Consider the following 13047-nt stretch of genomic DNA (forward strand, 5'->3'; position numbering starts at 1 on the left):
TCCCTAGTCTTCCGAGTCCACTCCTGGGCAGGATCCTCAGCCACATGTCCTCCCTCCTCGGTGGTCAGCCTTGGATGAGCTGGGCTGCTCCCTTTTATACTGAGGCAGCACTTGGCACATGCCCAGCATGGTCTGAGGGGTGAGACTTCCACCATCCATAGTGTTGGGTTAACTCTTTCTTGGCTAGTGTGGGGTATGCACACCCCGTCACAGGAGGATAAAGACAAAGATACACCCAGGGAAAATACATCAACAAAGTTTGTCTAATAAACCTCTCACTGACCCTCCCACAATCACTGGGCCAGCCCTGTGCAGAGTCAGGGGATCACAGTGGACAGGAATCGAGTACATGGTGAGATTGAAAATAGATGATTTTCTCAGGCCTGCTCTACAATGCTCAGGCTGCCTCTGAATGCAGTCACAGTCTGTGTTCAGGGCCCAGCTGACCACAGCCCTTCCCCTCTCCTGGTCTGTTTGTGTTCCCAAGAGAAACTTCTCCACCTGTGACCGCTGCTTCTAATCAGATCCCTTGGGAGGAAGAGATGAGAAACAGAGAAACAAACATCTCTCCCTCGCCCACAATCTCTGCCAGTCCCTGCTCCTCATCTGGTGGGGAAATACAGTAAAAAAGAGTCTGTTTGGATTCTAAGCTGGTGACATTGCTTCCTCCCCAGCAGCTCCCACAGCTGGTTGGCTCAAGTTTAATAACCGAAACCCCACCTATGTGGACAGTGGCTGAAAGTCCATGTGTGGCTGTTCAGGGCCCTGTGGGGAATGTGCCGGGATCTCGGCCTGGTCCCTAGCAGGGCAGGTCTCCCTGTCACACATAAACGTAACCAGCAACTTCTGCGCTGATTGGCCCCTTTGTCAGCAGTGTCAGGGGAGAAGCCAAGGGCTCAATGGAGTGAGGAGCTCCTCTCAGCCCCAGGCAGGGGTGGCAGGGTTGTATAATTTTTGGTGAGGCCCAGAACGGGTCCAGTTTCCTTCCCCGCCCCCACCCGCCTAAGGCTCTGGGAGGGAGTTTGGGTACTCGGTGTGGGCACGGGGCTGGGATAAAGAGTTGGGGTGTGGGAGGGGGCGTGGGGCTGGGCCATGGATGAGGAGTTTGGGGTGCAGCAGGCAGGCTGTCCCGGGGCTGGGGGCCAGAGAGGACTCCCCACAGCCCTCTTCCCACCAGCAGCAGCGAGCTCTGGGGAGCGGTCCCCCTCCTCTCCCTTCCTGGCACGACACTCACCCAAGGCCCCCAGACTGCTGCTCAGGAGGTCCAGCCAGGATAAGCCTCCCACTCAGAGTCAACTTGGAATCACCTGCCGGGCGGGTGGAGCTGCCATGAACCTTCTCCCTCCGCAGGTGTAGCAGCCATCTCAGCCTGGCCCTGGCGCTGCTCCCTTGTAGCCAGCAGCAGCAGCCGGCCGGCCAGGGAGCGCAGCCTGGAGCTGCAGGGGGCAAGCACCCGCTGCCCGGGGCAGGCAGTGACGCTCGGGGGAAGTGCGCAGGGATGGCAGGCAGGGCCGGGGGAGAGACCTGGCCCCGAATGAGGGTGAAGCCGCCCCGCCCCGGCTTTGAATTTGCTGGAGCCCGGGCACCACGGGCCCCAATAATTCGCCCCCCCTGCCCCAAGGCCAGGCTGGGGCCTTTTGGCTGAGGGCAGCATATGTGAGGGCAGCTGGCATTGGGTCTCCTGCGTTGCCCAGGTAAACAGAGAACTGCAGACCCCAAGGGGCTCAGGCCACTTGTCCACTGCAGCTGCAGGGGAGGGCGGGGTGGGTCTGGGAGCCTGGAAGAAGCCACCTGAGAAGAGGAAATTCAAGTGTGGTGGAGAAGCCGTGATAGCTACTGAAGCTTCTGGGGATGTAGCCAGTTCCCTGGAAACGATGTGGCAGGAACTGAACAACGTGGCTCACGGAGATCGTGTAGCAACTGAGGTGAGTAAAGCAGAGCCACATCTGTGACTACCCCAGCCCAGCTGTTCTCTGGCTGCTGTTGGCTGAAGGATTTTCTTTAAGGGGAAGGAAATCACTGCTGCTCTGTTGCTGCTGAATGTATTTCTTCAGCGGTGTAGTGAGCCATCAAACACGTTCACCTTGCTGCTGAGTCAGGTACCTGGGTCTTTCTCTCCGTATTTCAAAGCAGAGCAGAGTTATAATAGTAATAAAAAAAATCACAAATGGCAGGATACAATCTATAACTCCTCTGACTGTAGGATGCAGAGTGCCCAGCTGGTTAGAGAAGTGCCACAGCAGCGTGGTGTAATTTTGTAAATGTGTTGCGTAGAGCTGCCCTGAGATAGGCAGTTGGGGGTGGCCCCTTTGCACCTTTCTGAGTAAATGGTGGCTCTGTTGATGGCTGTCAGATCTTATGTCACTCCACAAATGTAGGCTAAAGATTAATACAAAGTCTAGGTGAAATGTTACTCTTTATTTAGCTTCTTTAATCAGGTGGATTTTTACATGTCCACAAAACTGGAGCCCAGCTGTGGGACTTGTCACTAAAATTTCACCGCAACATTAATCAATATATTGAAATAGCTACATAGAACCACAACTCTGTATGGAGCTTTTCAGGATTGATGCTGCAGTGATTGATCCACCGGGGGACCCACCAAATCAACCCCCGGTCACTCTACCAGAATGAGATGAGTCAGGGGAATCGACCGGAGAGGTTCTCCTGTCAACCCAGTGCAGTGTGGACCCCACGGCAAGTAGATCGAAGCTACTTCAACTTAACAACTTGCGTAGCTTAGGTTGACTTTTCCGTGTGATGTAAACCTGCCCTCAGAGACAAGATCTTGTCTCCATCCCCCGTTGATACACAGATTGCTGGATTCTGCTGCTCGCCCACAATGCGTGGGCATTCTGACACCTCCTTCAGATCCTTGCTTGAAACACTCCTCTGCCAGGATGCCTACAAAAAACCTTTGCAGTGGTGAGGCAGCTGGTGTGCTGAGAGCACAGCTGATCATGCTGCCCAGGGCTGTCTCATTGTGTACCTTGGTTCCCGCCATGTCTGTGTGATGGGCTGTACCTCTGTGTTCTCCCCTTTTGCAGGATTATGATAAAGGTTGTACAAAGTCTGCCTTGTGAGATATCATTTGAAATGAAGGTCTGGTCTACACCACAGAGTTAGGTCAACACAAGGCAGCTTAGAGTGCTGCATTGACACAACCAATTTGGGGCGGGATGTGTGTGTGTGGGGGGGAATCCCATGTCTGCCCTCAAAAGTCACAGGTGGGAAATTAAAGGGATATAGACAAGAAGCATGTTTTATATGTTTCATTGACCTTAAGTAAATGCAAGCTTACAAGGAGCAGAGAGGGAACTTTCATAACCAGACCACACGGCAAAAACATCCACAAATTTGAAGTGTTGTTCTGAAACGGACTAAAGTGGAGACACTGTCCATGAATTAAGGGGTGGAATTACAGTCTCACTTTCAGAAACATTTTATACATCTCTATCTCCATCTCCCTCTCACTTTCCCTTTCCTGTTCACTTTTCTTTCATTTCATCCAGTTTTCCACAGCGTTTTCTCTAGCACCCGTTCTCCATCGGTTTAGTTCTCTGAGGGTATGTCTACACTACCCGCCGGATCGGTGGGCAGCGATCAATCCAGCAAGGGTCGATTTATCGCATTTAGTGTAGAAGCGATAAATCGACCCCCAGCGCTCTCCCGTCGACTCCTGTACTCCAATCCCGCGAGAGTCGCAGGCGGAGTCGACGGGGGAGCGGCAGCAATCAACTCACCACCGTGAAGATGCCGCAGTAAGTGGATCTAAGTACGTCGACTTCAGCTACGTTATTCTCGTAGCTGAAATTGTGTATCTTAGATCGATCCCCCCTCAAGTGTAGGCCAGGCCTGAGTCTCCCTAACTCTTGTCTAATCCGTGTCACAGATCATTCCAACGCAGGTGCCCAGTTCTCTCTGCTGAATGTATCCCCTCCCCTCTCGGTGCCTCATGAGATTTTCCCTTCTCAGGATTGTTTCACCTTCACTCTTCTCATTTCAGTCTCCCCACTCTTTCCCTGGACTTCTCTCCTTACTCCCATTTTACTTTATCTTCACCTTTTCCCACTTCATTTCTTCTCTCCCTTCTGGTGAAACCTGCCCAGTGCCTGACTCTCCCCTCCACACAGACACCTCTTCTTCATCCAGCTGACATCTCCCCACCCCCAACTCCCCAGTCCCTGGGTCTCCGTCCCCCAGGCTCCCTGCTGGTGCAGAGCCTCCAGCTTCTCCCCAAACACTAATTAATTAATTAATTCTGTGTCCCTGCCACCCCACATCTGCCTGTCCCCAGCCTAGCTGTTAATTCTGCCCCCCAACCCCCATAGCACTTCTGTCTCCAGCTCAATGCTCCTATTTTGCTCTGTTTAGTTATTTGGATGCTGTAGAGTCAGATGAGTAAATTCACAGAATAAAGTTTATTTCTAGCTTCTGGTCTTGGACTTTGTCACAAGGGTACTAGATCTGTACGGCTCTGCCCTGAAAGGCTAGACAGACCCACCAGCAAATGCCTTGAGGGGGCTTGAAGAAAAGCAGCTGGGTAACTAAGCGAAAGCTCTAAAGGCAAAGCTTGAGGAATGAGTAAATAAAATCAAAGCATCAAGCGATGCTTTCCCCTGGCCACACTATTCTCCTTCCTAAAGAAATCTGTTAGCAACCTCCAGCTGCCAGGGAAGAGAGAGAAGTGTGCCCGAAGGTAGCCAGCTCACATCATCAACTGCAGTAATATTATGGGCTGGCACCTGGCCGCACCATGGTGCTGCAGCAGCGTTTCTTTCCCAAACCAAATTATCCCTTTTTCTTTAAGTTCACATTCACAGTCTGAATGGCTAGAAATCTGTTACACCCGCAGAGGGTAGGGTCAGGGACACAAATCTGGAGTCATTTGGTCAAGGGGTGTGTGACATACAGCCCCTCTCAACACGAGCTGTTTCTAAAACGCTGTGAACTAGGTGTGGAATACCAGCAAAATCCTGTCCCTGGCCGGTTGAGGGTTTGAGGACTTCGATAGCTCAGTCACAGGTTAGAGGTTTATCGCAGGAGTGAGTGGGTGAGATTCTGTGGCCTGCGTTGTGCAGGAGATCAGACTAGATGATCATAATGGTCCCTTCTGACCCTAAAGTCTATGAGACTCGTCCAACACACCCTGGAGACTGCCCTGGGCTGAGAGGCAGAAAAACACAAATTAATCTAACAAATTTATTTGAGCATAAGCTTTCGTGAGCTACAGCTCACTACTGTAGCTCACGAAAGCTTATGCGCAAATAAATTTGTTAGTCTCTAAGGTGCCACAAGTACTCCTTTTCTTTTGCGAATACAGACTAACACGGCTGCTACTCTGAAACCACAAATTAAATCTGTTCTGTTGCGGCTGACCCCTGTTAATATGTCTGTGTATTTCTCAATCACTGAACCCCATGGCCTTTTGAAACGAACCTACCCGACCAGTTAGCTACACCTGCTAGAATTTTAGGCTTGGTGCATGGCCGAGCCGCACAACACTGATATAAGGGTGAGTTGATTCAAGCTTGGAGCATGGCATAGACTCCCAGCCCTGAGACTGGCTTGACCGCTGAGAGCAGGTGAGTTCAGTGCATGGAACAAGCACAGCCCTGAGACTGGTGGCAGGGGAGGTAGCTGAGAATAGGTCGGCTCCGTGTGTGTCACAGGCACACAGCACTGCGAGCAGGCAGGGAAAGCTGACTGCAGGCCAGCTGAGCGTGCACACAGCTGGGGCATGACACGGAGGTAGCACTGACTGGGGCTGAGGAGATGCAAACATGTCTAGTATACAGCAGTGTGGGGACTGGGATGGGAGTTAGCACACTGCACATGGCACACACACAGCGCTGGCAAAAGGAGAATCAGGTGAGATTGGGGCGTCTGATGAGAATGGGCAGGCTCAGTGCATGACACAGATTGTTCCTTGGTTTCCCCATCTAAACTACGTGGGCTCTTCTAGGGTAGAGCCAACCTACCTTTGGCTTGCTTGGAGGTCAATAAATAAGTTTGTCCTGTACAGGGCTCTGGCAGGAGTTCCACAACTGCCCCCCGCGAGGGGCAGACGCTGTGACGTGCATCAGAAAGGAGGACACTGAAGGGTTGTGCTTGGCGAGATGAATTTTGGCTGATCTTCATAGGGCCTTGATTCCATGGTGGCGAGGAAGGGAAATGAAGTCGTGTTGGAACATTGTATCCTGCTGCAAAGCCGGCCTCGTAACCAGCCACATCCCCAGCAGAGTTCCAGTCTCTGTGCTTTTCCCACCACGGTTAAGTTCCCTGTTCTGGACCCAGGTGGCCACTTCTCCCTCAGTCTGTGCCCAGATCACCCTCCTGCAGCCAGGATAGACAAGGGCCTTGGAGACTCTGTGTAACCCTTTACTACGGTGACCAGATGTCCTGATTTTATAAGGACAGTCCCGATATTTGGGGCTTTTTCTTATATAGGCACCTATTACCCTCCACCCCCTGTCCTGATTTTTCACTTGCTATCTGGTCACCCTACCCTTTACCCTGAACAGGACAGGGGACCCCAGTGCCAGCTCCCCTCACATGCTGTCCTGGGCCACTGGCCCTCTGCCCTGACCTGGGATGAATTTCTCTAAAGGGGAGAGAGAAGCTCCATCTGCACGCTCCATTGAACTCCTGGCCTCTCTGCTGAGCCTCACGTGGAGGGGGACGACCAGTGCAGACTTTGCTGGTTACCTCGGTGTGTGACGGAGATGCCTACGCCCCAGGAACCAGGGTGAGATCCCAGCACATTCCACACAGGCCCCAGAACAGTCGCCCAATGGAACTTCAGCCACTGGCCCCATGGACAGGATGTGGGTTATTAAACTGAAACAGACCAGCCGGAGAGAAGCATCTTTACTTGACCCAAACCCCCAGGGCTATGATGCTCACTTTGTTCGCAAATGCCCCGGAGCTACGACAGGCGTACCAGGAGGCCAGGGAGGCAAGCAGTCGCTCTGACACTGTGCCACGGACGTGCCGCTTTTACGAGGAGCTGCACGCTATCCTCTGCAGCACGCCTCCCTCCCACCCCATGGAGACATCAGAGGAGTCTGAGTCGTGGGCCGAGGAAGAGGCAGATGAGAATGGGAGACAGGCGAGCGGGGATCCATTGTTGGATTCAGGGTTTAAATTCAGCTGGAGCTGTCTGGAGCGGAGCTCTAGTCAAAATTTTCAACCGCCCTGGAGGTTTTATAGCATGTTGGAGGGGGCCATGGGAGGCTCCAGGAAATAATCAACAGGAATTTAAACGCTGATCAGATTAAACTCTGTGGCCTAATCTACAATGGAACGAGACAAAGAAAGAAATAACGCTGCCTTCATTCTGGGGTTTACATACCCTACCCCTGAGGTTTAAAGACACTTTCCCCGATCACAAAGGTACGTTCTTTATTTGTGTCCAAATTTAAAAGAGAAATGTTACACTCCTAGCAAATGGCGACAGGAATGCCCCTGTCTGTCATAATGCGCTGCCCCTGGACCAGAGCATGAGGAAAGGTAGAGAGGTAGGACAACAACTGGGCTAGGTGAACCCGTCATCACAATTTGCTACTCCTGGGCCAGGAGATGGGGAAAGGTGGAGCATGGGGAAAAGGGGACAGGTAGCACATTGTGCAAGCAGCAGTTTGTAATGTTACACTGGCCAGGAGTGGGGCAGCAGGCAGCCCTCATGACAAGGGGGATGGTGGATATGAGGGGGAGTTGCCTAAGTGGGTTAATTCAGCCCTACAAATAACCAGAGGAACCTAGGATTACCCAGGAAGTGTGCGGCAGATCCAGGTCTCCTGGGCTAGCACGCTACCCCCCGGACCCACCCTTTCACTCTACAGGGATACTTGAGACAAGTAGCCATACACAGGGATTCAAAGATATAACAGATTTAAATCCCCTAGCATCAGGGCATGAGCCAGTGACTAACTGAGGTGGTCGGAGGTGTGAGGAGTACAGATTTATTAAGGGGGGACTAGTCGGCTTTGGCTTGACCACCCCAGGCCCCCCAACACTGATGGAAATAAATGATCAACGCATAGGTCATCTTTCCCTCGAAAGCCAGCAGGTTCCAGGTCTGGTGCCCGTCCCTGGAGGACTGGGGCAGTTCTAGAGACCAGCCTTCGGTGGGGCTTGGAGTCTCCTCCAGCCCCCTGACGTCTGGGGTAACAAACAGCCGAACTGCCCACGGTACGTATTTAACCAGCTCAATAACCGAAACACAGAAAAATGAAAGAACGTTAATAACCTGGCTGAGTACAGTAACTGGTGATTTAAACCACTCCAAATAAATTAACAGCACAGTTAATTTAAGTGCTACATAACACTCCAGGAAGGTGGCGGAACTGTGTAGCCAGCAATACCGCCGTAATAGGGCATCCTTAACCTTAAATACTAAGTGATGTGTTTTGGTTCCAGCCCAAGAACTGATAGAGGGAGGGTCAGATTGCACCCTGATTGAAGTGAATATCGCCATTAGAGCCGTCGGTTCCATGAAGGCAGCCTGCCCAAATGATGGCTGATTACCTAATCTCCCACGTCACACAGTAAGTTCCAATAAGGCTGGTGGTCGTAGGACTGTTCAGTGCAAACATAGGTGAAAACAACAGGATTTCTCAAGGTTCAATGTACAGACCCTAACCTCTGAAATCCCAGCACGCGTGATAGCGAGGTTGTTTGACATAGGTACTTGAGCAACGACTTGATAGGCGCTACGCTCGTGAGCTCACATGCACAGGCGCCAATGCTGTCATTTCCAGCAGGGGGCTCGCCCTTGCCCCATTCTGCCTCCTCCCCTGAGCACTCGCCACCCTCGCTCTGCCCTCTCCCTCCCTGCGCACTGTGGAACAGCTGATCGTGGCAGGCGCTGGGAGGGAGGGGGAGGAGCTGATCCAGCCCCAGAGGGAGCACCCACAGAGTTAGCACCTAGCTCACATGTAGAGCAGTGGTTATCAAACCGTGGGTTGTGACCCAGAACTGAGTCACGAAATGGAAAGGACTGGGTCACGGTGGCTCTGGTCAGCACTGCCAACCAGGCTGTTAAAAGTCCCGTCGGCGGTGCTGCCCGGCGAAGGCAGGCTCGTCCCTCCCTGTTCTGAGACCGCCCTGCGCCCTGGAAGAGACCAGCAGCAGGTCTGGCTTCTCCGTTGGGGGGGGGGGGGCGCCAGGGGGCTCCATGCACCGCCCTGCCCTGAGCACCAGCTCCGCACTCCCATTGGCTGGTTCCCGGCCAATGGGAGCTGGGGAGGGCAATGCCTGTGGGCAAGAACCGCGCGGAGCCGCTTGCGTACCTCTGCCTTGGAGCTGAACCTGCTGCGGGCTGCTTCTGGGGCGCAGCGCGGTCCGAGGTGCCAGGACAGGCAGGAAGCCTGCCTCCCCACTCCGACTGTACCGCTGACCGGGAGCCACCGGAGGTAAGCCTGAGGCATGCCCCAACCTCATGCCCCAATCCTCTGCCCCAGCCCTAAGCCCCCCCAAATCTGGAGCCCCCTCCTGCACCCCAAACCCTTCATCCCTGGCCCCATCCCAGAGCCTGAACCCCCAGCCCAGAGCCCTGACCCCCCTGCACCCCAACCCGCTGCCCCAGCCCAGAGCCCCCTCCCACATCCTGAACCCCGCATTCCCGGCCCCAACCCACAGCCCTCACCCCCGCACCTCAACCCTCCCCCAGCCCTGAGCCCCTCCTACATCCCAAACCGCTCATTCCTAGCTCTGTCGGGTCATGGGTATCAACAATTTTCTTCAACTAGGTCGCCAGAAAAAAAGTTTGAAAACCACCGACCTAGAGTAGCATGTGCAGTCCTGGTCACACCATTTGAAAAAGTGACAGGTTTCAGAGTAACAGCCGTGTTAGTCTGTATTCGCAAAAAGAAAAGGAGTACTTGTGGCATCTTAGAAACTAACCAATTTATTTGAGCATGAGCTTTCGTGAGCTACAGCTCACTTCATCGGATGCATACTGTGGAAGCTGCAGAAGACATTATATACACACAGACCATGAAACAATACCTCCTCCCACCCCATTCTCCTGCTGGTAATAGCTTATCTAAAGTGATCATCAAGTTGGGCCATTTCCAGCACAAATCCAGGTTTTCTCACCCTCCGCACCCCCACACACAGACTCACTCTCCTGCTGGTAATAGCTTATCCAAAGTGACCACTCTCCCTACAATGTGCATGATAATCAAGGTGGGCCATTTCCAGCACAAATCCAGGTTTTCTCACCACCCCTCCCCCCCGCAAACACACACAGAAACCCATTTCCAGCATAAATCCAAGTTAAACCAGAACGTCCGGGGGGGGGGGGGGGCAGGAAAAAACAAGGGGAAATAGGCTACCTTGCATAATGACTTAGCCACTCCCCGTCTCTATTTAAGCCTAAATTAATAGTATCCAATTTGCAAGTGAATTCCAATTCAGCAGTTTCTCGCTGGAGTCTGGATTTGAAGTTTTTTTGTTGTAAGATAGCGACCTTCATGTCTGTGATTGCGTGACCAGAGAGATTGAAGTGCTCTCCGACTGGTTTATGAATGTTATAATTCTTGTCATCTGATTTGTGTCCATTTATTCTTTTACGTAGAGACTGTCCAGTTTGACCAATGTACATGGCAGAGGGGCATTGCTGGCACATGATGACATATCACATTGGTGGATGTGCAGGTGAACGAGCCTCTGATAGTGTGGCTGATGTTATTAGGCCCTGTGATGGTGTCCCCTGAATAGATATGTGGGCACAGTTGGCAACGGGCTTTGTTGCAAGGATAGGTTCCTGGGTTAGTGGTGGTGAGAAAACCTGGATTTGTGCTGGAAATGGCCCACCTTGATTATCATGCACATTGTAGGGAGAGTGGTCACTTTGGATGGGCTATTACCAGCAGGAGAGCGAGTCTGTGTGGGGGTGCGGAGGGTGAGAAAACCTGGATTTGTGCTGGAAATGGCCCAACTTGATGATCACTTTAGATAAGCTATTACCAGCAGGAGAGTGGGGTGGGAGGAGGTATTGTTTCATGGTCTCTGTGTGTATATAATGTCTTCTGCAGCTTCCACAGTATGCATCTGATGAAGTGAGTTGTAGCTCACGAAAGCTCATGCTCAAATAAATTGGTTAGTCTCTAAGGTGCCACAAGTACTCCTTTTCTTTTAGTCTGAATACAGGAAAACAATAGCATGGGGCCACGGGACTGCCTCTGAAGACAGAGTGATAAGACCACCGGCTAGATACACAAATGAATTGCTCTAGATTATTCGGGATTCAGATTAGATTGAGTGATGCTTAATTAAACTGATGCAGTTAAATAAAAAAGTTGAAATGCAGCTAAATTGTAACCCGTGTGTAGTTGATTTTGAAGGCAATATAGCGCTAGTAGGAACTCAGGAACCAAAGTTTCCCCATAGTGCTGGTTGCGGTGCAGGATTAGGTAGTGACGGAAGTACATCCAAGCTGTTGCTCCAGGCGCTGGGCCGGTGCAGGCAACGGGCCGCCCTACTCTGCAGAGGTAAGGCATCTCCTCACCATTCACATCCTCACTGGGGCCAGGAAGGCTCACCGTGAACATTTGTGTCTATGTATCTCAGGAAAGCTCCTTCCTGCTTAGATAGAAAAGCTTCCTTTGCTTTCCTTCCTTTTCTGAATGCTGCCCCAGAGGGGCATTTTCTTCTTTCACTCATGACTGCTGTTCTGTGCCAGCTATAGTGGCTCTCAACACTCAATTGAAGGGGACAAATAAGCAGGCTGGTAGGAGTGCCTGAGTGAGGGAAGATATCAGCATCTTAAGGGCCTAACTGGCTCCTCCTACTACTTCAGTTGACTGCCTGTTCTCCTCAAGTGGGTTCAGGGAAGCAGCAGGAAACAGGAAGCTTCCTGAGAAGCTGGTGTTAATCAGTCCAGGCTCCTGGGGATGCTAGAGACATACATAAGAGGCTCCTCCTCCTCTCTCTCCCTGCAGCCCCTGCTGCTTCTGTTATCCTTCTCACCTTTTCTCCTGCCTGCCTGTTATGTCTCTTGTGCCCTCCTTACCCCAGCACAGCACTCCACCATCTCTGTGCAGCTAGAGCAGAGAGAATACAGATGCACCAGCAGCAGACACAATTTTCTACACTCTGGGTCCTTGTGGTGCTCCCCCCCCATAGTCTGGCACCTGAGGTGGCCATCTCAGTTCGCCTCATGGTAAGGCCAGCCCTGCCTGAGATAGAATTTTGCATCTTGTTTGCCCATTTGATTTTAGATACTCTTATCTAGATATTCTTATATATTATACTAATATGTTTGACCAAAGGAGAAGACACTTGTGTGTGTTGCTTCCGCCTGGCCAGATGGGTTTGTCAGTATAATGGAAAGAGATAAGAGATAAAACTAAAGTTTTACAGGGTATGGTGGGAGTGTAATATATGAGCATACCCTGGCAGGCTGCCTGCCTCCTCTCAAGCTTCTCGGCTCCTTGGAGCTCAGATCAAGTGTAGTACCTGCTCTTATCAGTTTAATTTTTTATTTGATGGATGTCTACAACACGTGCTCTGAAGATGGATTCTGCTGCTGCCATTTTTGAAAAGATTGATGCTGCTGTGAAGATGTATTCCGCTGCTGCTACTTTGAGCACACTATCTACCTGTTGTACCCCCTCGCTGTGGACATGCTCATCTGCCCCATCTGCTCTGAAGCTTCCACCTCCTTGGTGGCGTCACCAGGTACCTGAAGAGATGCCACAGCAAGCGGGTAGCCTTCAGCTGTACCCTCTGCAGCCTGCCCTTTGAGACGCAGAAGCAATGCAAGACGCACCAAGTCACCTGCAGGAAACACCTCAAGGGAACACAGTCTCCTGCCCCAGCTCCCAGCCCTCCTGTTGCCTGCTGACCCGCTACTCCTGAGCCTCAAAGAAAGCCAACCTCATAAGCTGCCATCAAGAAGCCCCATCCCCAGGACCACAGAACGGGATGCTGTGATTGAGAAAGTACCTGCTGCCTCGGGGAACATCACCCAGGTCCTCACCAGCAGGAGGCCTGTCTCACCTTCGCATATTTCCAAGCAGATCTCTATGCTAAGACGAC

At 52.0% G+C, this 13047-nt stretch overlaps 1 non-coding gene across 1 annotated transcript; it reads left to right on the forward strand.

Moving 5' to 3' along the window:
- Window positions 1-12424: 12424 nt before the first annotated feature.
- On the forward strand, window positions 12425-12606 carry LOC114022248. The gene has a single exon (XR_003566423.1). It is a non-coding gene; the product is annotated as a U2 spliceosomal RNA (small nuclear RNA).
- Window positions 12607-13047: the final 441 nt, after the last annotated feature.

The sequence above is a fragment of the Chelonia mydas genome, chromosome 14, assembly GCF_015237465.2.
Source record: "Chelonia mydas isolate rCheMyd1 chromosome 14, rCheMyd1.pri.v2, whole genome shotgun sequence".
NCBI classification, from domain to species: domain Eukaryota; kingdom Metazoa; phylum Chordata; order Testudines; family Cheloniidae; genus Chelonia; species Chelonia mydas.